The 25,696-nt window shown below is 44.2% G+C and overlaps 1 protein-coding gene across 20 annotated transcripts in view; it reads left to right on the top strand.

Moving 5' to 3' along the window:
• LOC117515523 (neuronal cell adhesion molecule-like) overlaps window positions 1-25,696 on the top strand; it is a 263,480-nt gene that overhangs the window by 112,284 nt on the left and 125,500 nt on the right. The window lies entirely within an intron of this gene.

Here is a 25,696-nt window from a genome sequence, read left to right as displayed (position 1 = left end):
AATAATTACGTAAAAACCCCAACGGTCAAAACGACCCCCTGTGAGCAAGCACTTGGCGACAGTGGGAAGGAAAAACTCCATTTTAACAGGAAGAAACCTCCAGCAGAACCAGGCTCAGGGAGGGGCAGTCTTCTGCTGGGACTGGTTGGGGCTGAGGGAGACAACCAGGAAAAAGACATGCTGTGGAGGGGAGCAGAGATCGATCACTAATGATTAAATGCAGAGTGGTGCATACAGAGCAAAAAGAGAAAGAAACACTCAGTGCATCATGGGAACCCCCCAGCAGTCTAAGTCTATAGCAGCATAACTAAGGGATGGTTCAGGGTCACCTGATCCAGCCCTAACTATAAGCTTTAGCAAAAAGGAAAGTTTTAAGCCTAATCTTAAAAGTAGAGAGGGTGTCTGTCTACCTGATCTGAATTGGAAGCTGGTTCCACAGGAGAGGAGCCTGAAAGCTGAAGGCTCTGCCTCCCATTCTACTCTTACAAACCCTAGGAACTACAAGTAAGCCTGCAGTCTGAGAGCGAAGCGCTCTATTGGGGTGATATGGTACTATGAGGTCCCTAAGATAAGATGGGACCTGATTATTCAAAACCTTATAAGTAAGAAGAAGAATTTTATATTCTATTCTAGAATTAACAGGAAGCCAATGAAGAGAGGCCAATATAGGTGAAATATGCTCTCTCCTTCTAGTCCCCGTTAGTACTCTAGCTGCAGCATTTTGAATTAACTGAAGGCTTTTCAGGGAACGTTTAGGACAACCTGATAATAATGAATTACAATAGTCCAGCCTAGAGGAAATAAATGCATGAATTAGTTTTTCAGCATCACTCTGAGACAAGACCTTTCTAATTTTAGAGGTATTGCATAAATGCAAAAAAGCAGTCCTACATATTTGTTTAATATGCGCTTTGAATGACACATCCTGATCAAAAATGACTCGAAGATTTCTCACAGTATTACTAGAGGTCAGGGTAATGCCATCCAGAGTAAGGATCTGGTTAGACACCATGTTTCTAAGATTTGTGGGGCCAAGTACAATAACTTCAGTTTTATCTGAGTTTAAAAGCAGGAAATTAGAGGTCATCCATGTCTTTATGTCTGTAAGACAGTCCTGCAGTTTAGCTAATTGGTGTGTGTCCTCTGGCTTCATGGATAGATAAAGCTGGGTATCATCTGCGTAACAATGAAAATTTAAGCAATGCCATCTAATAATACTGCCTAAGGGAAGCATGTATAAAGTGAATAAAATTGGTCCTAGCACAGAACCTTGTGGGAATCCATAATTAACCTTAGTCTGTGAAGAAGATTCCCCATTTACATGAACAAATTGTAATCTATTAGATAAATATGATTCAAACCACCGCAGCGCAGTGCCTTTAATACCTATGGCATGCTCTAATCTCTGTAATAAAATTTTATGGTCAACAGTATCAAAAGCAGCACTGAGTTCTAACAGAACAAGCACAGAGATGAGTCCACTGTCTGAGGCCATAAGAAGATCATTTGTAACCTTCACTAATGCTGTTTCTGTACTATGATGAATTCTAAAACCTGACTGAAACTCTTCAAATAGACCATTCCTCTGCAGATGATCAGTTAGCTGTTTTACAACTACCCTTTCAAGAATTTTTGAGAGAAAAGGAAGAGATTGGCCTATAATTAGCTAAGATAGCTGGGTCAAGTGATGGCTTTTAAGTAATGGTTTAATTACTGCCACCTTAAAAGCCTGTGGTACATAGCCAACTAATAAAGATAGATTGATCATATTTAAGATCGAAGCATTAAATAATGGTAGGGCTTCCTTGAGCAGCCTGGTAGTAATGGGGTCTAATAGACATGTTGATGGTTTGGATGAAGTAACTAATGAAAATAACTCAGAACAATCTGAGAGAAAGAGTCTAACCAAATACCGGCATCACTGAAAGCAGCCAAAGATAACGATACGTCTTTGGGATGGTTATGAATAAATAAATAAATAAATAAATTTTGTTAGCAAAGAAAGTCATGAAGTCATTACTAGTTAAAGTTAAAGGAATACTCGGCTCAGTAGAGCTCTGACTCTTTGTCAGCCTGGCTACAGTGCTGAAAAGAAACCTGGGGTTGTTCTTATTTTCTTCAATTAGTGATGAGTAGTAAGATGTCCTAGCTTTACGGACGGCTTTTTTATAGAGCAACAGACTCTTTTTCCAGGCTAAGTGAAGATCTTCTAAATTAGTGAGACGCCATTTCCTCTCCAACTTACGGGTTATCTGCTTTAAGCTGCGAATTTGTGAGTTATACCACGGAGTCAGGCACTTCTGATTTAAAGCTCTCTTTTTCAGAGGAGCTACAGCATCCAAAGTTGTCTTCAATGAGGATGTAAAACTATTGACGAGATACTCTATCTCACTTACAGAGTTTAGGTAGCTACTCTGCACTGTGTTGGTATATGGCATTAGAGAACATAAAGAAGGAATCATATCCTTAAACCTAGTTACAGCGCTTTCTAAAAGACTTCAAGTGTAATGAAACTTATTCCCCACTGCTGGGTAGTCCATCAGAGTAAATGTAAATGTTATTAAGAAATGATCAGACAGAAGGGAGTTTTCAGGGAATACTGTTAAGTCTTCAATTTCCATACCATAAGTCAGAACAAGATCTAAGATATGATTAAAGTGGTGGGTGGACTCATTTACATTTTGAGCAAAGCCAATTGAGTCTAATAATAGATTAAATGCAGTGTTGAGGCTGTCATTCTCAGCATCTGTGTGGATGTTAAAATCGCCCACTATAATTATCTTATCTGAGCTAAGCACTAAGTCAGACAAAAGGTCTGAAAATTCACAGAGAAACTCACAGTAACGACCAGGTGGACGATAGATAATAACAAATAAAACTGGTTTTTGGGACTTCCAATTTGGATGGACAAGACTAAGAGTCAAGCTTTCAAATGAATTAAAGCTCTGTCTGGGTTTTTGATTAATTAATAAGCTGGAATGGAAGATTGCTGCTAATCCTCCACCTCGGCCCGTGCTACGAGCGTTCTGGCAGTTAGTGTGACTCGGGGGTGTTGACTCATTTAAACTAACATATTCATCCTGCTGTAACCAGGTTTCTGTAAGGCAGAATAAATCAATATGTTGATCAGTTATTATATCATTTACTAACAGGGACTTAGAAGAGAGAGATCTAATGTTTAATAGACCACATTTAACTGTTTTAGTCTGTGGTGCAGTTGAAGGTGCTATATTATTTTTTCTTTTTGAATTTTTATGCTTAAATAGATTTTTGCTGGTTATTGGTGGTCTGGGAGCAGGCACCGTCTCTACGGGGATGGGGTAATGAGGGGATGGCAGGGGGAGAGAAGCTGCAGAGAGGTGTGTAAGACTACAACTCTGCTTCCTGGTCCCAACCCTGGATAGTCACGGTTTGGAGGATTTAAGAAAATTGGCCAGATTTCTAGAAATGAGAGCTGCTCCATCCAAAGTGGGATGGATGCCGTCTCTCCTAACAAGACCAGGTTTTCCCCAGAAGCTTTGCCAATTATCTATGAAGCCCACCTCATTTTTTGGACACCACTCAGACAGCCAGCATCATTATAGTTCTGTCTAATCTAATCTTTATTCCGGGGTTCATTTTAGAGCAACATTAGTATAAAATCACACACACACACACACACACACACACACACACACACACACACACACACACACACACACACACACACACACCAGTCTTGTCTGAGTGCTACATCTTCAATAAAACATGTTATAGCCTTTAAATGTCACCAATAATCTTTCTTAAAATCAAGAAAATCTTGTTTGAGGTGTCTTGCGCTGTTTTGTCTCATTAACATGTTCTCCCCATTTATTATCTGACAGAAAAACACAGTGAAATAGTTTCTTTATACGTGAGGACATGGAAATGTGGCAGATGATAGTATTGGTTGTTGTCGTAAAACAAACAAGCGTTACAAATTGCTTGTAGGAATCTGTACGGAGAAAACTTCAGAGGAGTAAGTGATTGCACACTTGTCCTTTCATCCCGTCATGGAAAGCAGTGAAGTATTTCACAAAGTGTCCCCCTCCCAGCCTCGATACCCTTGTGAACCAAACCCCTTATTCTCTCAGTGAGCCAGTCATATTTCACTCCCTTTCACGTTTGTGAAAGAAAACTCAAAGGAGTTGAACACACACACACACACACAGAGTGTGCGGTTCTTGTTCGGAGGGATTGGTCTGGACCAGAGTATGAGCTTTGTTCTGTTAAAAGTTGCCATTGAAATATGCAGTTGCCATTGAAATATTGTTTTTCTATTGGTGTCGTGACAAAGAGCAGGGAGGGAGCCGGTCCTGTCTCAGTGTGAGTCTGAAGAACCAATGGGCCGTTGAGGACAGCCCAGTGTCTTTGTTCAACAGAGCCAGTGTGCAGAAATAATGCCCATTAGACTTGGTCAATCACGCGCTGCTCTCAATGAAATATGGTCTTTTTTTCTCATTTCATAGCATAATGTAAACACTTCACCTCTATCCATCATCTCCCCAAAAGATGTCCGCCACAGTAAACGCTGTTATTTATGATACTTTTTTAAAAAAAAAACTAATAAACTCTCATGCAGTGACTTTAATGCTGAGAAAGATTAACCTGCTGGATCATTGTTACAGGGAATTCTTTGTCATGCTGCTGAAGCTTTTCATTACCAAGTTAAGCTTGAATTTCAGCACCGCCAGTGGCCACCAATGAAGCTTTGACAGAGTGTAGGCTGATGTGGAGCCACTGAGCAACTCCTACCTGTACAGACAGAATTCAGATCTAAACTCTTAGCGGCACAAATGAATTCTTTGTGATTTCATTATAGGTGATAATATTTGCTGCTTGTATGGCCTTGACATTTGATCTGACTTGATGAATATGCAACACTTCCACCATATTGGACCATGCTGGATTTAAAGGTGATAGAGAGAGGTTGAATGGGGCATTGATCCTTGTTCTGTGATGTGATATGTAGCCCAAAAAAAAATTGGTTGGGTCTGTAATGGCTCAGAACCTTTCTAAAAGGCTCTCTGAAACAGCTATGTTACTATGCTGGGTTTAGAATGCCTCGTTTGCCTTTAATGGCGTCGTTTCGGAGCTTATTTGGCAACCTCATTATGAAATGCAAGTAGGTGGCGCTGATCGGTTGCCGTTGTTTGATTGGCTGCCCTTGCTCTCACTGAAAAGAAAGTATTATTTATTTATTTTCATTGCTTTTATATTTTCTGTTGTGTTTCTATTCAGGTTTTTTTTTGCCTCTTTTTCTAAAATTGTATATAATAATCATTAGATTATTAATATATAAACAAAAATAAATTTAAGAAATATTACAATTTGAAAACAAATGCACCCGAACGTGATGACAGCTGCAATGCTAACTTTTAACATTGAAAATGCCATACACATGCTAACGCGTTAGCATCGCTCCCGTTTTTAAGTTATAAAATACATCTATCAGCTGTTTCAGAAGAACATAACAGGTCAGTTTAACATAGAAAAGGTAAATAATACTCACAGACGTATGCTCTTTAGGGTTTTAGCAGGAGAAAATTAAGCAAAAGAAAGAAAGAATAATCGAAGCATTGCTTCAATCTGCGAAGCACTGCTTCGATTGGTTCAAGGTTCAAAGCAAAGCCACGCTGCAGAAAAGTTGTTTACGGACCCGCTGCAGGGTCTGTAATCAATACAGAAATTATCATTTTCCTGACAAACACCCCCCAAAACAATGGCCACTCTGAAGGACCGATAGCATAATCGTTAAGCACAAAGCTTATTGATGTCGGTGGATCGAGTCATTCTTAACGATACCCAAAAGGAACCGGTTCTCGATACACATCCCTAGCTGCTAAGGGGTTAGCTCAGTCCCTTTAGAGGAACAAACCGGAGCTAACGTGCCATTCTAACATGCAATTCTTACAACAGGAATATGGTGCAACACAAATTTAAAACAAAAGAAAATGTGATACTCACAGGCTGTACTGATTGCTGGGGTTGATTTTGTCGCAGAGTCGGAACTGACCCTCTACTGAGTATTAAATGCCGACTGAAGCCGGCTCGAAATCGTGCAAGGTTTGTGAAACAGTCCTCCGTGAAATGCGCAGAGCAAAGAAATAGTCGGCGGTTGTATGTACTGGGGATGCGGTTAAAAATTAATAAAAGCCAGTGATCGCGTACATTGCTTTCCATGGGAAGATTGTAGTCTGCTAAAATAGCCTGGGAAAGCACACTTGTAGCTCGCCATTGCTTCTCTTCAAGTGTTACGAATGGGTGGGCACAACCTTATGAATAATTAATTTTGAAGGGGCGTGTGTGAAAGGGGGTGGGTGTGGGTGTGTGCGTGTGTGTGTGTGGGGGGGGCTATTGGTGAAAAAGTGACCTAAGTTTTCTCTCAAAAACGGATTGGCCTGTTTTCTAGGGGCAATTCAAAAAAGGAGAAATACTTGAAACAGAGGTTCTGAAACTTGCTGGCACTTTGTCTGTATTCCCCACAGCGGGGAGACTCTGAACTAACACCAAAAACATGAAAAAGATGATTTTGATTCTCTGTCCCCTTTAAACTGTTATATAACCTTCAGTATGACCTTTCAAGCTCACCCAAGGGCAAAGGTCATGTGACCAATAGAATATTATGCAGCCTCTATATATATATATATATATATATATATATATATATATATATATATATATATATATATATATATATATATATATATATATATATATATATATATATATATATATATATATATATATATATATATATATATATATATATATGGCTTGTTCCCACCTGGGTGTACACACAAGACTGACCCACATGTACAACCGTGGGTCTAAATATGAAGTAGCTCTGCCCAAACCCATCAGGAATACTGTTTGGCAAAAACATCTGTGAAAAAATTTTGGAGAAAACTTGAGAAATATTTTTATTTAGTGTTTGGTCATTGTTCTGTCTGATGGACACTGTTCTTTCATGGAGATTATGTTACATTTTCTGTGCTTTTGTATTATGAGGGACATTATTTAGGGCTCGGCCTTCAGAACAGTGACTCTTTCAGTGCTTTTGCTCTTGCCATTGTTACCATTCACACCCGCACCTCATGGATGCCAAAAGGCCTTTTTTTTTCCCGCATCCATTCTTCTTCACCGGTTTGCAATAATACCAGTGAGGAGTCAACAATAAATAAGCTTCCTCTCACTGAGTCAACTAGATTAGATTGCATGGGACATCTGTTGAGTGTAGGTGAAGACGTTCTTCCTCGGTTCCCACCGTGTGATAAAATATGTCCTTAGGTTGTGCCTGTAGGGTTTTTACCTTTTGTTTGTGCAGCTTTGCTTTTGCCGCTGCACCTCCACCCTCTGTTGACCACAGAGAAAGCTTTCCGCTGCATTGTCTCGAGCACACTCAGTGCAGCTGACAGTTATTTTATTGCACACCATTTCATGTGTGTGCAATTACAATGTCAATTTTGTTATTGTGCTCTGCTGAATTGCTTTTGCGGGACACGACGCTCTGTCATCCCTTTTTACACACAGCGGCCTCTGACGCATGCTAACAACATCAGCTTTTTGAATCTTTCATACACTTGTTCAAACACATCTAAACCATGTGGTAACTTTGTAGATTTGTTCACTGCTCATCTGAAACCAGGAAATGTTTAACCCTTATTGTGGAGAGACAAAAGGTTGTTTTAATCCCACTGTGAAAGGCAACGAGAGGCGGGTGGGGGTGGCAGTGGGTGTGTTGGTGGGATGTGGGGATTTAGCAAAGGGAAGCGACTCCATCACTCTCACTGTCACTCCGTTGCACGACACGCATCGAGGAATACACAGCCACTGGGAGTACACGTATAGGTCGGAATATGTCCTCAACCAACTGATTCCCGCACTGAGTGGATTAGGAATTAAACAGATAAAGGTGATGTATGCACTCGTTTGTAAATTAGCCTAGAGTCAGCTGTTTTGTAGAAAGTCGAGTCTGAGTTGTCTTTGGAGATCATTCTTACACTCAAAGTTGAATGCATTTCTTGTTCTGTTCTTGAAAATGTTTTGTCTACAAGGCTTTAAAAAGGGGTAAATCCAGTTGTTGCACTGGCTTGCAGTCTGAGGATGTGAGGGTATTTTTTCCCAATTCTGCCTTGCAGTGAATATTCCCTCTGACACTCATGCTGTGCTGTATTAGTTATACTGTATGTCTATCTGCAATCACAGCAGTACATTCTGTTTATTGTACTGTTTACGATGCTGCGTCTCAGCTCGTCTTCAGTTGATGGCACAAGTGCACATCTCTGTCTCTCGGCCGTCCACATTCCTCATCGATGAAGACTGTGTTCCGTGTCCAATTATTTCCCCCCCCCCGCTGTAACAGTAATGGCATTTCATTGGGAGCGCAGTATCATCTCCAGCCACACTCTGCCTCTCATTAAGCGAGAGACAAAAATTACACCCACAGGCCACCACGCTGGTGCTGAACTGTCTTCATCTGGAGAAACACACACACACACACACAGTTGCACAGTGTATTGCACAGTGTAATGGCATGCTCTCATTAGAGAAACATGTGAGACCTCACTAGCTTGTGTTATCTACAGTGAGCCACGCTGACTCCTCCTGTGGACATCTCACTCTGCTCAGCTCATACATGCCTGAGTCATGTTTTACACAGCACTTTTCTAAAAAGCTGTTTACACATCCGAGGATTTCAGTAAAAAAAAAAAACACAAAAAAAAAACTGACATTTGAGTGATTGTATTTAAATCTACATTGTGCTGGATTTAGAGGTGTTTATTAGGATAATATATATCCATCCATCCATTTTCTTCCGCTTTATCCGGAGTCGGGTCGCGGGGGCAGCAGCTCAAGCAAAGCCGCCCAGACCTCCTGATCCACACTCCAGCGAGGCGTCCAGGGGGCATCCGGAAAAGATGCCCGAGCCACCTCAACTGACTCCTTTCGATGTGGAGGAGCAGCGGCTCGACTCCGAGCTCCCCCCGAGTGACTGAGCTCCTCACCCTATCTCTAAGGGAACGCCCAGCCACCCTGCGGAGGAAACTAATCTCGGCCGCTTGTACTTGCGATCTCATTCTTTCAGTCATGAGCCAAATCTCATGACCATAGGTGAGGATCGGAACGTAGATCGATTGGTAACTCGAGAGCTTTGCCCCCCCTACTCAGCTCTCTCTTCACCACGACGGTCCGATACAGCGACCGCATCACTGCAAATGCTGCACCGATCCTTCTATCTCACGCTCCATCCGTCCCTCACTCGTAAACAAGACCCCGAGATACTTAAACTCCTCCACTTGAGGCAAGGACACTCCACCGACCTGAAGAGGGCAAAGCACCTTTTTCTGGTCGAGAACCATGGCCTCGGATTTGGAGGTGCTGATTTTCATCCCAGACGCTTCACACTCAGCTGCAAACCGCCCCAGTGCACGCTGAAGGTCCTGATTTGACGAAGCCAACAGAACCACATCGTCCGCAAACAGCAGAAACGAGATTCTGTGGTTCCCAAACCAGACCCCCTCTACACCCTGGCTGCGGCTAGAAATTCTGTCCATAAAAATAATGAACAGAACTGGTGACAAAGGGCAGCCCTGGCGGAGACCAACGTGCACTGGAAACAGGTTCGACTTACTACCGACAATGCGAACCAAGCTCCTGCTGCGGTCGTACACGGACCGGATAGCCCTTAGCAAAGGACCCCGGACCCCGTACTCCCGGAGCACCCCCCACAGGGTGCCCCGAGGGCCAGTCGTTCCCAGCAGACCCTCACGATACGTTTGTATGTATATACACTCAACAAAAATATAAACGCAGCACTTTTGGTTTTGCTCCCATTTTGTATGAGATGAACTCAAAGATCTAAAACTTTTTCCACATACACAATATCACCATTTCCCTCAAATATTGTTCACAAACCAGTCTAAATCTGTGATAGTGAGCACTTCTCCTTTGCTGAGATAATCCATCCCACCTCACAGGTGTGCCATATCAAGATGCTGATTAGACACCATGATTAGTGCACAGGTGTGCCTTAGACTGCCCACAATAAAAGGCCACTCTGAAAGGTGCAGTTTCATCACACAGCACAATGCCACAGATGTCGCAAGATTTGAGGGAGCGTGCAATTGGCATGCTGACAGCAGGAATGTCAACCAGAGCTGTTACTCGTGTATTGAATGTTCATTTCTCTACCATAAGCCGTCTCCAAAGGCGTTTCAGAGAATTTGGCAGTACATCCAACCAGCCTCACAACCGCAGACCATGTGTAACCACACCAGCCCAGGACCTCCACATCCAGCATGTTCACCTCCAAGATCGTCTGAGACCAGCCACTCGGACAGCTGCTGAAACAATCGGTTTGCGTAACCAAAGAATTTCTGCACAAACTGTCAGAAACCATCTTAGGGAAGCTCATCTGCATGCTCGTCGTCCTCATCGGGGTCTCGACCTGACTCCAGTTCGTCGTCGTAACCGACTTAAGTGGGCAAATGCTCACATTCGTTGGCGTTTGGCACGTTGGAGAGGTGTTCTCTTCACAGATGAATCCCGGTTCACACTGTTCAGGGCAGTTGGCAGACAGTCTGTGTGGCGTCGTGTGGGTGAGCGGTTTTCTGATGTCAATGTTGTGGATCGAGTGGCCCATGGTGGCGGTGGGGTTATGGTATGGGCAGGCATCTGTTATGGACGAAGAACACAGGTGCATTTTATTGATGGCATTTTGAATGCACAGAGATACCGTGACGAGATCCTGAGGCCCATTGTTGTGCCATCCAAGAACATCACCTCATGTTGCAGCAGGATAATGCACGGCCCCATGTTGCAAGGATCTGTACACAGTTCTTGGAAGCTGAAAATGTCCCAGTTCTTGCATGGCCGGCATACTCACCGGACATGTCACCCATTGAGCATGTTTGGGATGCTCTGGACCGGCATATACAACAGCGTGTACCAGTTCCTGCCAATATACAGCCAATATACAGCACAGCCATTGAAGAGGAGTGGACCAACATTCCACAGGCCACAATTGACAACCTGATCAACTCTATGCGAAGGAGATGTGTTGCACTGCATCAGGCAAATGGTGGTCACACCAGATACTGACTGGTATTCCCCCCCCCCAATAAAACAAAACTGCACCTTTCAGAGTGGCCTTTTATTGTGGACAGTCTAAGGCACACCTGTGCACTAATCATGGTGTCTAATCAGCATCTTGATATGGCACACCTGTGAGGTGGGATGGATTATCTCAGTAAAGGAGAAGTGCTCACTATTACAGATTTAGACTGGTTTATGAACAATATTTGAGGGGAAATGGTGATATTGTGTATGTGGAAAAAGTTTTAGATCTTTGAGTTCATCTCATACAAAATGGGAGCAAAACCAAAAGTGTTGCTTTGCTGTCATGGAAAGAGGAGCGGAGGTTTCGCGCGTCATGGCGGTGCCGCATGGTGCAAAACAACTCCGTGATGAAGCCTCACGGGACATGTTCTGGCATTTCCAGGCACATCCACAATTTCTCGGATAATCACTTGATGGAAAAACCACTGACAGCTGTCTGAACGCCATCTCAAAGCCATCCTGTGAGACCAAAACGGAGGTGGTTTTGTCTCACTCCAGTAGCGAATCCATCGTGACGCACGAAGCCTCCGCTCGGCTTTCCATGCCAAAATCTCCTGTAACAGTGGAATGTGCCGTTAATTTCCAAACTGGACACTGTGTTTTAGCCGGGACGTCGTCTGACTAGCACAGAAATTGTGAAAAGACGTGGACATCAGCACTTTTTCGGCACATTGAGACAGACGTGCGGAGGAATTCCGTGCGTCGCGGCGGTGCCGCATGGCGCAAATCAATGCTGTGATGAAGCCTCACGGGACATGTTCTGGCATGTCCAGGCACATCCACAATTTCTCAGATAATCACTCGATGGAAAAACCACTGACAGCTGTCTGAACGCCATCTCAAAGCTGTCCTGTGAGACCAAAACGGAGGTGGTTTTGTCTCGTTCCAGTAGCGAATCCATCGTGACGCGCGAAGCCTCCACTCGGCTTTCCGTGACAAAATCTCTTGTTAAAAGTGAAATCTGACGGAAAATGGTTGATGTCCAGCTCTTATGATAACCAGAGAAATTGCACACGATGGTCACGGATCCAGACAGCCATCCGTTTAGAAATGAAATGGTCGTTCAGCCTGTCGATGGCGGCTTCGGAGCGCGGCGTGCCCCACAGCCACTGGGGGCCGTCCTTAAAGTGTCAGTAACACTCCTTATTCTCTACCAAGCCCGTAGTAACATTTACTGAAAGCCAGATACATTTTTCTAATGGTTTCCAGCTGCCAGTCTCTAACAGTTTCTGAAAAAATTCTGATGGAAAAAAAGCCCAAATCATTCCGCCATTTCCTGGCGATGAAAATCCGACGAGGGGGCTGGACCACTCCTCACTCAAAGCCTGCTCACAGGCGAATGACGCAACTGACAGGCGTGGAAAAACTCACGCATGTGCACGAGGGTTCAAGCTTGTCTGACGCAATCACACGTGATTCAAATCCATATGGTTTTTGAAAAAAATAATAAGGTCGGATACTTTTCTAATAGACCTCGTATATATGTGTGTGTGTGTGTGTGTGTGTGTGTGTGTGTGTGTGTGTGTGTGTGTGTGTGTGTGTGTGTGTGTGTGTGTGTGTGTGTGTGGTGTGTGTGTGTGTGTGTATCTGACCAACGGTGGGACAGTACTTGTCTGTGTGCTTTGGCTTTGTGAACAAAATTTAAGCATGCACAACAAAGTTCCCTTCACCTTTCCACCAAATGACACCTCGCATGCTACATACTTTTGGGATTTTGGTTTAGAACAAGAAAGTGATTCCACAGTGTCAGTGTGTCTGTTTGGGATGTTTAAATGTGGAAGTTTTTGGTTGAACAGTGAAGCGATGCTTTCCTGAGCTTGACTGCTTGAGATGAATGAAGTCAAAAAATTCTGCCCTTGTGCTAACTTAATAATTAAAGTATTTTTCATTATATTTATGGACTTAGTGCAATGAATTATATTTCAATATAATCAGTATTTGTGCATCTGGTGTATGAGTAGTGTCGGGCAATTACTTTTTTCACTAGCTTGTTGTATAAAGGATGACGCTTTTGAAATCAGTATTAGCATTAAAATTGTCAGCATGATATGACCAAGTTGTCTGTGTACTTGTTTCCAAGACAGAAGGTTCCTCATTCAAGACCATCCATGCCCATCCTCCATGTACAAGGCAAAAATTATGGAATCACCGGCCTCAGAGGATGTTCATTCAGTTGTTTAATTTTGTAGAAAAAAAGCAGATCACAGACATGACACAAAACTAAAGTCATTTCAAATGGCGACTTTCTGGCTTTAAGAAACACTATAAGAAATCAGGAAAAAAAATTGTGGCAGTCAGTATCGGTTACTTTTTTAGACCAAGCAGAGGGAAAAAAATATGGAATCACTCAATTCTGAGGAAAAAATTATGGAATCATGAAAAACAAAAGAACGCTCCAACACATCACTAGTATTTTGTTGCACCACCTCTGGCTTTTATAACAGCTTGCCAGGGCTTAATTTGAGGGGGAGCAAGCCGGCGCACGCTCCGGAAACCTCTGATGTTAGCTCCGCCAGCTATTTATACTGGATCCGTGATCCGCCACCTCTCTTGACTAACAAAATATATAAAAAAAAAATCACCACGATTGCTCTCACTGCCAATCACACCGCCGCCCTCCTGTGTGCTGTGCGGAATTGCACCAAATCTGGCAACAGGTCCAGAGGCTACGCTCGCTGTTTTGATCCGGATGTTGACCGTAGCCGCAGAGCTCCGTGGCCACCGAGAGAGGACTTGGATTCTTTGCGGGTCCCGCATCCATACCTCCAGAGGCAGTGAGTGAAGGGAGAGCACGCGCATTGTGTTCTGCGTGTGTCTGTTTATAATCTTCTCGCACAGAAGATAAAAGAGAGTGTTTACGCAAGAGAGAAAAGTGAGAAAATGTTAATGCCTGTTTGAGAAAAGTGTGTAGTGAGGGGTTTTACAGTCTTAAAACATCTATAATATGTGTAAAAAATAGCGCTACTTCACGGATTCCTGCCGCGTTCACACCGGGTGCGATCAGACGCTACAAATTCGCGGGGGTCGCGTGGCGACGAACGCGCCTCCTTCGCCCGGTGTGTCGCTCTGCTTGGGTGGACTTTCGCTGCGAAAATTCGCCCCGGTGCATCATCAAATATGAGGAGCTTCCATTCCGCTCGGCGTCAACTCATCATGACGGACCTTGATCACACTGAGCGAGTTGTTGTGAAAAGCTCCCAATACAGAGAGTATCATTATTTGCTGCAGGAGCTGCGTCTGGATGACGGCTGCTTTCAGCGGTCCTTCCGCCTCTGAGGGACCCAGTTTGAGGACCAACTGTCCCGTTCACGCGCGCACATGTAAACAATTAAAAAAAAAAAGAACTCCGCTTCTTGCTGCAGCTCGCTCTTCCCCCAAAAAAACTGTCATAATTGTGTTTAGAAACCAGTCACCATTTGTATTATTATACATCTGTGTAGTTAATAAGTAAAATAATCTCCATGGATGATTCCCTCGCGCGCACACATAAAAAAGAAAAAGAAACTCCACTCCCCCTGCTGTGGGGCTGCTGCTCGCTCCAAAAACTCTGTCATGATTGTGAAATAAAGGACAAAAGAGACATAAGTCCTGCTCACAGGCTGCTACCAGAGACAGGACATGTTCACATCTTCAGTCAAACTCCAGACATCTCCACTTCATTACAGTCCCTGATTGGTCATCGTGGCGCTCCGAGACGAAAAAGTTCAGATTTTTCAATTTGGGGAGGAGGGCAACAAGGCGTGACGCGACGCAATATCGTGCTACAAACGCGCAAAATGCTCAAAATTGCTTCACTCGCATCACGCTGCGTGGTTTGGTGCCAAAACGTGTCCTTACATAGGGATTACATGTCAACCTGTGGCTGCAGTCGCTCGCGTCTCGCCCGGTGTGAACGCGGAGAACGTAACTCCCACGATAAACGAGGGACCACTGAGGAATTTGTACTCTATTTTCATGATTTTCCTTTATAAATCATTGGTTGTTTGGATCAGCAATTTCAGTTAAATATATCATATAGCAGACAAACACACTGATATTTGAGAAGTGAAATTAAGTTTATAGAATTTACAGAAAGTGTGCAATAATTCTTTACACAAAATTAGGCAGGTGCATAAATTTGGGCACCCCAACAGAAAAAAATATTTCAATATTTAGTAGATCCTCTTTTTGCAGAAATAACAGCCCCTAAATGCTTCCTATAGCTTCCAATGAGAGTCTGGATTCTGCTTGAAGTATTTTGGAAATTCTTCTTTACAAAACATCTCAGGTTTGTCTGTTTCCGAGCATGGACAGCCCGCTTAAAATCACACCACAGATTTTCAATAATATTCAGGTCTGGGTGCTGAGATGGCCATTCCATAACATTCCTCTGCATATTCCACTGCATGAATGCCTTAGTAGATTTTGAGCAGTGTTTATGGTCGTTGTCTTGTTGAAAGATCCAGCCCCAGTGCAACTTCAACTTTGTCACTGATTCATGAACATGACCCTCAACTTTAACAAGATTCCCAGTACCTGCACTGGTCACACAGCCACACAGCATGATGGAACCACCTCCAAATTTTACTGTAGGTAGCAAGTGTTTTTCTTGGAATGCTGTGTCCTTTTCAGCCATGCATACTGCCCCTTGTTATGTCCAAATAACTCAATTTTGGTTTCATCAGTCCACAGCACCTGATTCCAAAATGAAGCTGGCTTGTCCAAATGTGCTTTAGCATACCTCAGGTGACTGTTTGTGGCATATATGCAGAAAAGGCTTCCTATGCATTACAGCATCTCCTTGTGCAAAGTGCGCTGTATAGTTGAACAGAGACACTATCTGCAGCAGGCTCATGTTGTGGGTTTTTGGAGTAGGTCTGTGGGTTGAGTATGACTTTTCTGACCATCTTTCGCTGCAGCTTATCTGAGATTTTTCTTGGCCTGCCACTTCGGGCCTTAACTAGTACTGTGCCTGCAGTCTTCCATTTCCTCACTATGTTCCTCACAGTGGAAACTGACATCTGAAATCTCTGAGATAGCTTTTTGTATCCTTCCCCTAAACCAGGGATGCCCAAGTTTGGTCCTCGATATCTACTTTCCTGACATTCTTATTTGTCTTCCAACACACCTAAATCCAATGAAAGATGCGTTACCAGGCTTTTAATGAGCCTTTCATTGGATTCAGGTGTGTTGGAGCAGGGAGACAACTAAGAGTGTCAGGAAGGTAGATCTTGAGGACTAAACCATAATGTTGAACAATCTTTGTTTTCAGGTCATTTGAGAAGTGTTTAGAGGATCCCATGTTGGCACTCATTAGAAGAGATGCAATGAGGGGAAACATTTGCAAATAGCCACCTTAAATACCATTTCTCATGATTGGATTCACCTGTGTAAGGAGGTCAAGGGTCAGTGAGCTTACCAAACCAATTTTGTGTTCCAATAATTAGTGCTAAATGTATTCAAATCAATAAAATGACAAGGGTTCCCAAATTTATGCACCTGCCAATTTTGTTTAAATAATTATTGCACACTTTATGTAAATACTACAAACTTCATTTCACTTCTCAAATATCAGTGTGTTCATCTGTCATATACAACCCTGGCAATAATTATGGAATCACTGGCCTCGGAGGATGTTCATTCAGTTGTTTAATTTTGTAGAAAAGAAACAGATCACACAAAACTAAAGTCATTTCAAATGGCAACTTTCTGGCTTTAAGAAACACTATAAGAAATCAGGAAAAAAAAAATTGTGGCAGTCAGTAACGGTTACTTTTTTAGACCAAGCAGAGGGAAAAAAATATGGACTCACTCTCAATTCTGAGGAATAAATTATGGAATCACCCTGTAAATTTTCATCCCCAAAACTAACACCTGCATCAAATCAGATCTGCTCGTTGTTAGTCTGCATCTAAAAAGGAGTGATCACACCTTGGAGAGCTGTTGCACCAAGTGGATTGACATGAATCATGGCTCCAACACGAGAGATGTCAATTGAAACAAAGGAGAGGATTATCAAACTCTTAAAAGAGAGTAAATCATCACACAGTGTTGCAAAAGATGTTGGTTGTTCACAGTCAGCTGTGTCTAAACTCTGGACCAAATACAAACAACATGGGAAGGTTGTTAAAGGCAAACATACTGGTAGACCAAGGAAGACATCAAAGCGTCAATGTTGTGTGTTGGGGGGACGTGGCTGGATGTTTTGGTGTTCTTTTCTTTTCTTTGCTCTCCAGGTGGCATGAGGGCTGATTTGTCTGTGAAGAAGGTGCTGGCTGAAGAGTCTTCACCCTCATCAACATCATGGAAAGCACCTGTGATTGGTGCTCACGTGCAACCTGGACGACTTGCAGCTGAAGCAGATAATTGGATGGCGTTCTGCATTTAAGTCATGTGCGATTTGAGCAGAACTGCCGGGAACCGACCTTGTGACGTTCGTTTGTGAGACGCTGAGGACCGCGCCTGGGTTTTGACACATCGAGCCCGTGAAGCAGGGAGGGGTGAGGACACATGCTGTCAGCACACACTAAAGGTAATTAAGTGTTTAAGTAATTGTTGATAGTAACTTGGTGTTTTGTTACACAGTATACTGGAATTGTGAAGAGAATTGTGCAGTTTGCTTCTCACTGCTGTGGCGTGAAGGATAAGTGATCCTCCACTTGTTGTGAGAAGCTGCTCATTTGCATAAAGTAAAAAAAAGGACACTGACCTGAGTGTGTTGCTGATAGCGTGTGTTTATTGGAAGATATAGTTGTATCTGTTGAGTTACCTCACCTTCTCTTTGCTTCACAGAGAATCAGTTTGTCGTGTCCACCTGGGGGGTGTTTGGCGGTGGTAGGAAGTCCAGGAGCGCCGGCTTTAATCCTTGCGGGCGCTGGAGAGCGAGCCACGAATCACTCCACCAGAGGGACGTTGTTTTTATGTTTTTACACTTTTAAGCACAGGTGAATAATAAATAGTTTCTGTTTGGAACCGCTTTCTGGTTATTTTTAGCGCTGGGTCCTGTCTGACGCAGGTCCGCTCCTCAACCCGCGTCGACACATAACAGTCAAGACAGAAAACTTAAAGCAATATGTCTCAAAAATCGAAAATGCACAACAAAACAAATGAAGAATGAATGGGAGGAAACTGGAGTCAACGTCTGTGACCAAACTGTAAGAAACCCGCCTAAAGGAAGTGGGGATTTACATACAGAAAAGCCAAACGAAAGCCATCATTATCACCTAAACAGAAAAAAAACAAGGTTACAATGGGCTAAGGAAAAGCAATCGTGGACTGTGGATGACTGGATGACTGGATGAAAGTCATATTCAGTGATGAATCTCGAATCTGCATTGGGCAAGGTGATGATGCTGGAACTTTTGTTTGGTGCCGTTCCAATGAGATTTATAAAGATGACTGCCTGAAGAGAACATGTAAATTTCCACAGTCATTGATGATATGGGGTTGCATGTCATGGAAAGGCACTGGGGAGATGGCTGTCATTACATCATCAATAAATGCACAAGTTTACGCTGATATTTTGGACACTTTTCTTATCCCATTAATTGAAAGGATGTTTGGGGATGATGAAATCATTTTCAAGATGATAATGCATCTTGCCATAGAGCAAAAACTGTGAAAACATTCCTTGCAAAAAGACACATAGGGTCAATATCATGGCCTGCAAATAGTCCGGATCTTAATTGAAAATCTTTGGTGGAAGTTGAAGAAAATGGTCCATGACAGTACTCTGCACTGCTGCTCAGCCTACGGGCCGAGCAGCAGTGCAGAGTACCCGACCTTCCTGGACTCCCTGGGAGGGGTACTAGATAGCGCTCCGACTGGGGACTCCATTTTCTCCTGGGGGATTTCAAACGCCCACGTGGGCGGCGACAGTGAGACCTGGAGGGGGGTGATCAGGAAGCACGGCCTCCCCTATCTGAACCCGAGTGGTGTTCAGTTGTTGGACTTCTGTGCTAGTCACAGTTTGTCCGTCACGAACACCATGTTCGAGCACAAGGGTGTCCATAAGTGCATGTGGCACCAGGACACCCTGAGCCGGAGGTCGATGATCGACTTTGTAGTTGTATCATCTTACCTTCGGCCACGTGTCTCGGACACTCGAGTAAAGAGAGGGGCAGAGCTGTCGACTGATCACCACCTGGTGGTGAGTTGGATCCGCTGGGAGTGGAGAAAGTCCGTCAGACCTGGCAGGCCCAAACGTATCGTGAGGGTCTGCTGGGAACCCTCTGTCAGGGAGGTCTTCAACTCCCACCTCCGGGAGAGCTTCTCCCGGATCCCGGGTGAGGTTGGAGACATGGAGTCCAAGTGGACCATGTTCTCCACCGCCATTGTTGATGCGGCCGCTCGTAGCTGTGGTCGCAGGGTCTCTGGTGCCGAACCCGGTGGTGGACACCGGAAGTAAGGGATGCCGTCAAGCTGAAGAAGGAGTCCTACTTATCTTTGTTGGTAGGTGGGACCCCAGAGGCAGCTGACAGGTACCGGCAGGCCAAGTGTGCCGCAGCCCGTGCGGTCGCAGAGGCAAAAACTCGTGTCTGGGAGGAATTCGGGGAGGCTATGGAGAAGGACTATCAGTCGGCCTCGAAGAGATTCTGGCAAACCGTCCGACGCCTCAGGAGGCAGAAGCAGCTCTCCACCGGCACTGTTTATGGTGTGGGTGGAGAGCTGTTGACCCTGACTGGGGATGTTGTTGGGCGGTGGAAGGAGTGCTTCGAGGATCTCCTGAATCCTATCGTCACGTCTTCCGAAGAGGAGGCAGAGAGTGGGGGCCCAGAGGTGGAATCATCCATTACCCAGGCAGAAGTCACCGAGGTGGTTAGAAAGCTCCTCGGTGGCAATTCTCCTGGGGTGGATGAAATCCGTCCTGAGTACCTTAAGTCTCTGGATGTTGTGGGACTGTCTTGGCTGACACGCCTCTGCAACATCGCGTGGCGATCGGGGACAGTGCCTCTGGATTGGCAGACCGGGGTGGTGGTCCCTCTTTTTAAGAAGGGGGACTGGAGGGTGTGTTCCAACTATAGGGGATCACACTCCTCAGCCTCCCCGGTAAGGTCTATTCCAGAGTACTGGAGAGGAGAATTCGACCGATGGTCGAACCTCGGATTCAGGAGGAGCAGTGTGGTTTTCGTCCTGGTCGCAGCACACTGGACCAGCTCTACACACTCCATCAGGTGCTCGAGGGTTCATGGGAGTTTGCCCAAGCAGTCCACATGTGTTTTGTGGATCTGGAGAAGGCATTCGACCGTGTCCCTCGGGGCACCCTGTGGGGAGTGCTCCGGGAGTACGGGGTCCGGGGTCCTTTGCTGAGGGCTACCCGGTCCCTGTACGACCGCAGCAGGAGCTTGGTTCGCATTGCCGGTAGTAAGTCAAACCTGTTTCCAGTGCACTTTGGCCTCTGCCAGGCCTGCCCTTTGTCACCAGTTCTGGTCATTATTTTTATGGACAGAATTTCTAGGCGCAGCCAGGGTGTAGAGGGGGTCTGGTTTGGGAACCACAGAATCTCGTCTCTGCTGTTTGCGGACGATGTGGTTCTGTTGGCTTCGTCAAATCAGGACCTTCAGCGTGCACTGGGGCGGTTTGCAGCCGAGTGTGAGGCGTCCGGGATAAAAATCAGCACCTCGAAATCCGAGGCCATGCTTCTCGACCGGAAAAAGGTGCTTTGCCCGTTTCAGGTCGGTGGAGTGTCCTTGCCTCAAGTGGAGGAGTTTAAGTATCTCGGGGTCTTGTTCACGAGTGAGGGACGGATGGAGCGTGAGATCGATTGACGGATCGGTGCAGTGTCTGCAGTGATGCGGTCGCTGTATTGGACAGTCATGGTGAAGAGAGAGCTGAGTTGGGGGGCAAAGCTCTTGATTTACCGATCGACCTACGTTCCGATCCTCACCTATGGTCATGAGATGTGGCTCATGACCGAAAGAACGAGATCGCGGGTACAAGCCGCCGAGATGAGTTTCCTCCGCAGGGTGGCTGGGCGCTCCCTTAGAGATAGGGTGAGGAGCTCGGTCACTCAGGAGGAGCTCGGAGTCGAGCCGCTGCTCCTCCACGTCGAAAGGAGTCAGTTGAGGTGGCTCAGGCATCTTTTCCAGATGCCCCCTGGACGCCTTGCTGGAGAGGTGTTCCGGGCACGTCCCATTGGGCGGAGGCCCCGGGTAAGACCCAGGACACGCTGGAAGAATTACATCTCTTGGCTGGCTTGGGAATGCCTTGGGGTTCCCCGGAGGAGCCGGGGGAGGTGTGTGTAGATCGGGAGCTCTGGGCGGCTTTGATTGAGCTGCTGCCCCCGCGACCCGACTCCAAATAAAGCGGAAGAAAATGGATGAATGGATGGATCGTCCATGACAAGGCTCCAACCTGCAAAGCTGATCTGGCAACAGCAATCAGAGAAAGTTCGAGCCAGATTGATGAAGAGTACTGTTTGTCACTCATTAAGTCCATGCCTCAGAGACTGCAAGCTGTTATAAAAGCCAGAGGTGGTGCAACAAAACACTAGTGATGTGTTGGAGCGTTCTTTTATTTTTCATGATTTCATAATTTTTTCCTCGGAATTGAGTGATTCCATATTTTTTTCCATCTGCTTGGTCTAAAAAAGTAACCGTTACTGACTGCCACAATTTTTTTTCCTGATTTCTTATAGTGTTTCTTAAAGCCAGAAAGTTGCCATTTGAAATGACTTTAGTTTTGTGTCATGTCTGTGATCTGCTTTTTTTCTACAAAATTAAACAACTGAATGAACATCCTCCGAGGCCAGTGATTCCATAATTTTTGCCAGGGGTTGTATTTAACTGAAATTTCTGATCCAGACAACCAATAGTTTATAAAGGAAAATCATGAAAATTATCATTGGTGCCCAAACTTTTGTATACAACTGTATTTTGATGTATTCACCGTCAGAGTCCACAAAAACACCAATTTCAAGCTGCAGAAAATTCCAGCTTTTCCATTTGTTTCAGTGAATGTCTCTGAGGGGGCAGTACTTCACATGATGTAACTGATGGCAACTTTTCTCGCAGGCACACGTTTCTGAGCATTTATCGGCAGCAGATGAAATCAAGCTAATTTTCCCATGTTTATGATTTAATTTCTCAGGGCATATGGCACCAAAATTAAATCACAATACATAAGTATTTTCATAATTCTTTATTTATTTAGAATAGTCAGCTCATAGAATACATATACACTTTAAGAAGCCACATTGGTTACCTGTACTTTGTGAATTAAATATTTCTTTATTTACAGATTGAAGTAGGTTAATTTAAGGGATGTTTGTGGTTGTGTAGGTCTTCAGGTTTGTATTCATTGTATATGGACTACAAATAATGTCATGTAAAATTTGTTTTGAGTGAAATATAGTCAGTTTCTTTTTCAAATTTGAATCACATGAACATATGAGACTTGTATAAAGGTGGAGTAGCTATAAATCGCAAAATGTCACTGCCATAATTTACTGCTTTCAGTACAGTTCAAGTCTACAGTGACTCAATCACATTAGCTATATATTTGCTTTTAAATTGTATGACTTCTTTCGGTTTTGACAATCTCTCGTGCAGCTCATGTCTACATTAAGCTTCCCTGTGGGACATTTGTGTTCTCCCGCTTACTGCAGGAGAGCACTCCCTGAGGTATGAGGGCTGCGAGCTGTTTTGTTGTCCTCCTCTCTGTCCACTGCTGGCGTCTGTTCTTAGGCTATTTTCAGTCTTAAGTTCTCCGTTCCTCTTCTCATCACCATGGCAGCCGATGTGGACTGAGCTCGCCTCGACTCAAGGGTGGAGGTGGGTGGCCGGACGACTGGCTGGCTGACTGACTTGATATCATACGGGGCAGCCGTTTTTGATGGGCTCAGGCTTCAGCTCATTTCAGCAGGATGTGGAAAGGTCATTTTGTTGTGTTGTTTTATTCATAAATCTCAGCTGTAATCAGCTGCTTCACACGCATGCACAAGCTCGCGGTACGTGAGTGGCAGAATGGAATCTAGGGTGGGAAAATGGTGGCTTAAAGAGAGCACGTGTGGCGATGTGCAGCTGAAAGTAAGTGTAAGTGAGTAGTTGTCAGTGTTGTCAGTGTTGTGGTGTTCATATTATACCAAGTGGAAACAGCGACACATCTCCGTGGGGCTTCCACGTTTTTGGCACTGCAGTCAATAAGCTTTTGCTATAAGTAAATTGGACTTGCTTCTTCAATCATCTTGCTTATTGATTGCTATTGATGTGTCGTGTTTTCTGTGATGTTTGAAAGCGTGAGTGAGAAAAGAACAGGAGGACAGGGATGTACAGGAGGGGGTAAAGAAATAAGGACTGGACCTTGAAATGTGTGTGATCTCAAGATTAAGATGGCTGTCAAATATCAGTTAAGTCCTCGGAACATTCGATGGTGCCGCTGCATAAACAACAGCACAGAACTGCCAGGTGGATGGCAACCACCCAGGCAGATTAGCGATCCATCCCCAACTGTCAAAAGTAGCCATCTACAGTATCTGTCACAGCCAGGCAAAATGTAAGTGTGCCTGGTCTTTCTCCAGCTGTTGGAGTCCTCCATACTGAGGCACCTGCATGCTAGATCACGCACAGAGAAACACGGCACATGATCAAAATCCTTCCTCACACTGCAATGAATACTTCTCATCTGCGTCTCCCTCAGGTTACTCTGCACCAGTACTGGCCACTGTCACTGTGTGTGGAGAGCGTGACCACTGAATGTGTGCGCCATTCAGTGGTGTATAACGTAACATGTCATCTGCTGCTTCCTGGCCAGTGTTTTATCAACTTCGTCTCTGTTTTCGCCCATTTATCATGGATTTGGATTTTCTGAACAACCTGGTGCTTTCAAGCCTGCCCCACAGACAGTGTGTGAGTAAGAGTAGTGGTGTACAACAGGAGACTGCACAAGAAGAGTGTTTTTTAACATGCTCAAAACATTCCAGCAATCATGTGGCATTGTGTGACATGTTTGTTGTGAGTAGTGATGTGTTTGTGGCAGATAGTGGCAAGTGCTGCACTCAGCAGATGAGCAGCTGAGTGTCAGTTACTTGAACAGATATGAAACTGACATTACTTTTTATACCGCTACCAAACAAAAATTTGGGAGTTGTCCTTCCATCCACCTGTCGGCCCCTGTGTCTTTTAAGAACCATTCCGGGGCCGCTTACAGAATTTCAATAAACTTTCACACAATCGAAGCACATCATATGAAAATGTGCATGAAAGAATAAAATTCTGTCTGACATCATCAAACGTGGTGCAGAGCAGCTTGCTGAGTGGATCTGGAGCTGGCCTCCAAAAATGTGGATTTTAGATGAATCCTGCTCCTGCTGCATGTCTGTCTGCTTCGACAACACAGTAAATCTACAGTCTCTGTCCATCCAACTACTAATGGGTACCCGACTTGGCTGGGGAAGTAACCTGTGTCTGTTTGGCATCCTGTCCATGAGGAGTTGTAGACTCGCCTTTGCCTCACACTACAGAATTTGGAGATAAGCACATGCCTCAGCGTCTATATAGGACTTATTTCTGACATTGGCAAGGGGACATAATCAAAATTTTTTGTTTAATTGATGCATCACATGACCTCATAAGCACAGCTTCTTCTGCTTCTTCTTCTGTTGGCTGTTCCTGTTAGGGTTCGCCACAGCAGATCAATCGTTTTCATCTCACCCTGTATCTTCTTCTGTCACACCAACCACTTTCATGTCCTCCCTCACCACATCCATAAATCTAAATCTCCTAAACCCCTTTATCTGTGTGACATTTCACACAGTGGTAGCACACCATGTGGAGATGTGCCTGAAGGAAAGTAATGTTCTGTTGTCTTGATGGGAACATAATTGCTTACATGTACAGAGGTTGACCAGTTTGTTAATTCAGGTATTCCACTGCAAAATATGTAGTACCACCAATATATACTACATGCAAACAACTGGCATGGAACATGAGGTCCTGACACTTAAATTTAAAATCTTTTGGCGCGCGCACACACACACACAGACCGCCTTGACGCACTACCAGCGATACGATACATATAGGATACATGACTATACTGGCGATTTGATGCGATACAATTCACCCCTATTCCCGGTTCTGTGCAGTTTGATATCTATTTGATGGCAATGCAGTTCCTCACAATCCGATACGATGCAGTTTGGTGTGATACAATTAATGATGGGTATCAATAAGATTTTGTCTATCAGTGCCATTATCGATTCCACTTATTGATCTGATTCTTTATCCAATTCTTTATCAATTCCCTTTTCAATACCTCCTGTGAATTTTCTGTGTACTAAAAGTAGGCTTTACAGGTTTTCTATGTCAACAACATTTTATTGAGTCTTAAAGTAAATAAATATGTAATTGGTCACTGGATCCTTGATAAATACAAATCAATAGAATCTGTACATGGTCACTGGATCCTCGATCTCTGGACAGAAATAGAAACGTCAGGATGTAATTCATAAGAAGCGGAGGACATCTCATTTTCGGGGGAAAAACGGTTTTCAGTGCACATTGAATGAACAAATATATATAGGAAATTAGAGGAATAGAGAATAAAGGATAAAAATGACATATTAGCAACTGAAGGGAAAAAG

The sequence above is a fragment of the Thalassophryne amazonica genome, chromosome 8, assembly GCF_902500255.1.
Source record: "Thalassophryne amazonica chromosome 8, fThaAma1.1, whole genome shotgun sequence".
NCBI classification, from domain to species: domain Eukaryota; kingdom Metazoa; phylum Chordata; class Actinopteri; order Batrachoidiformes; family Batrachoididae; genus Thalassophryne; species Thalassophryne amazonica.
The sequence above is the reverse complement of the archived record's forward strand: the minus strand, read 5'-3'. Positions and strand labels throughout refer to the sequence as shown.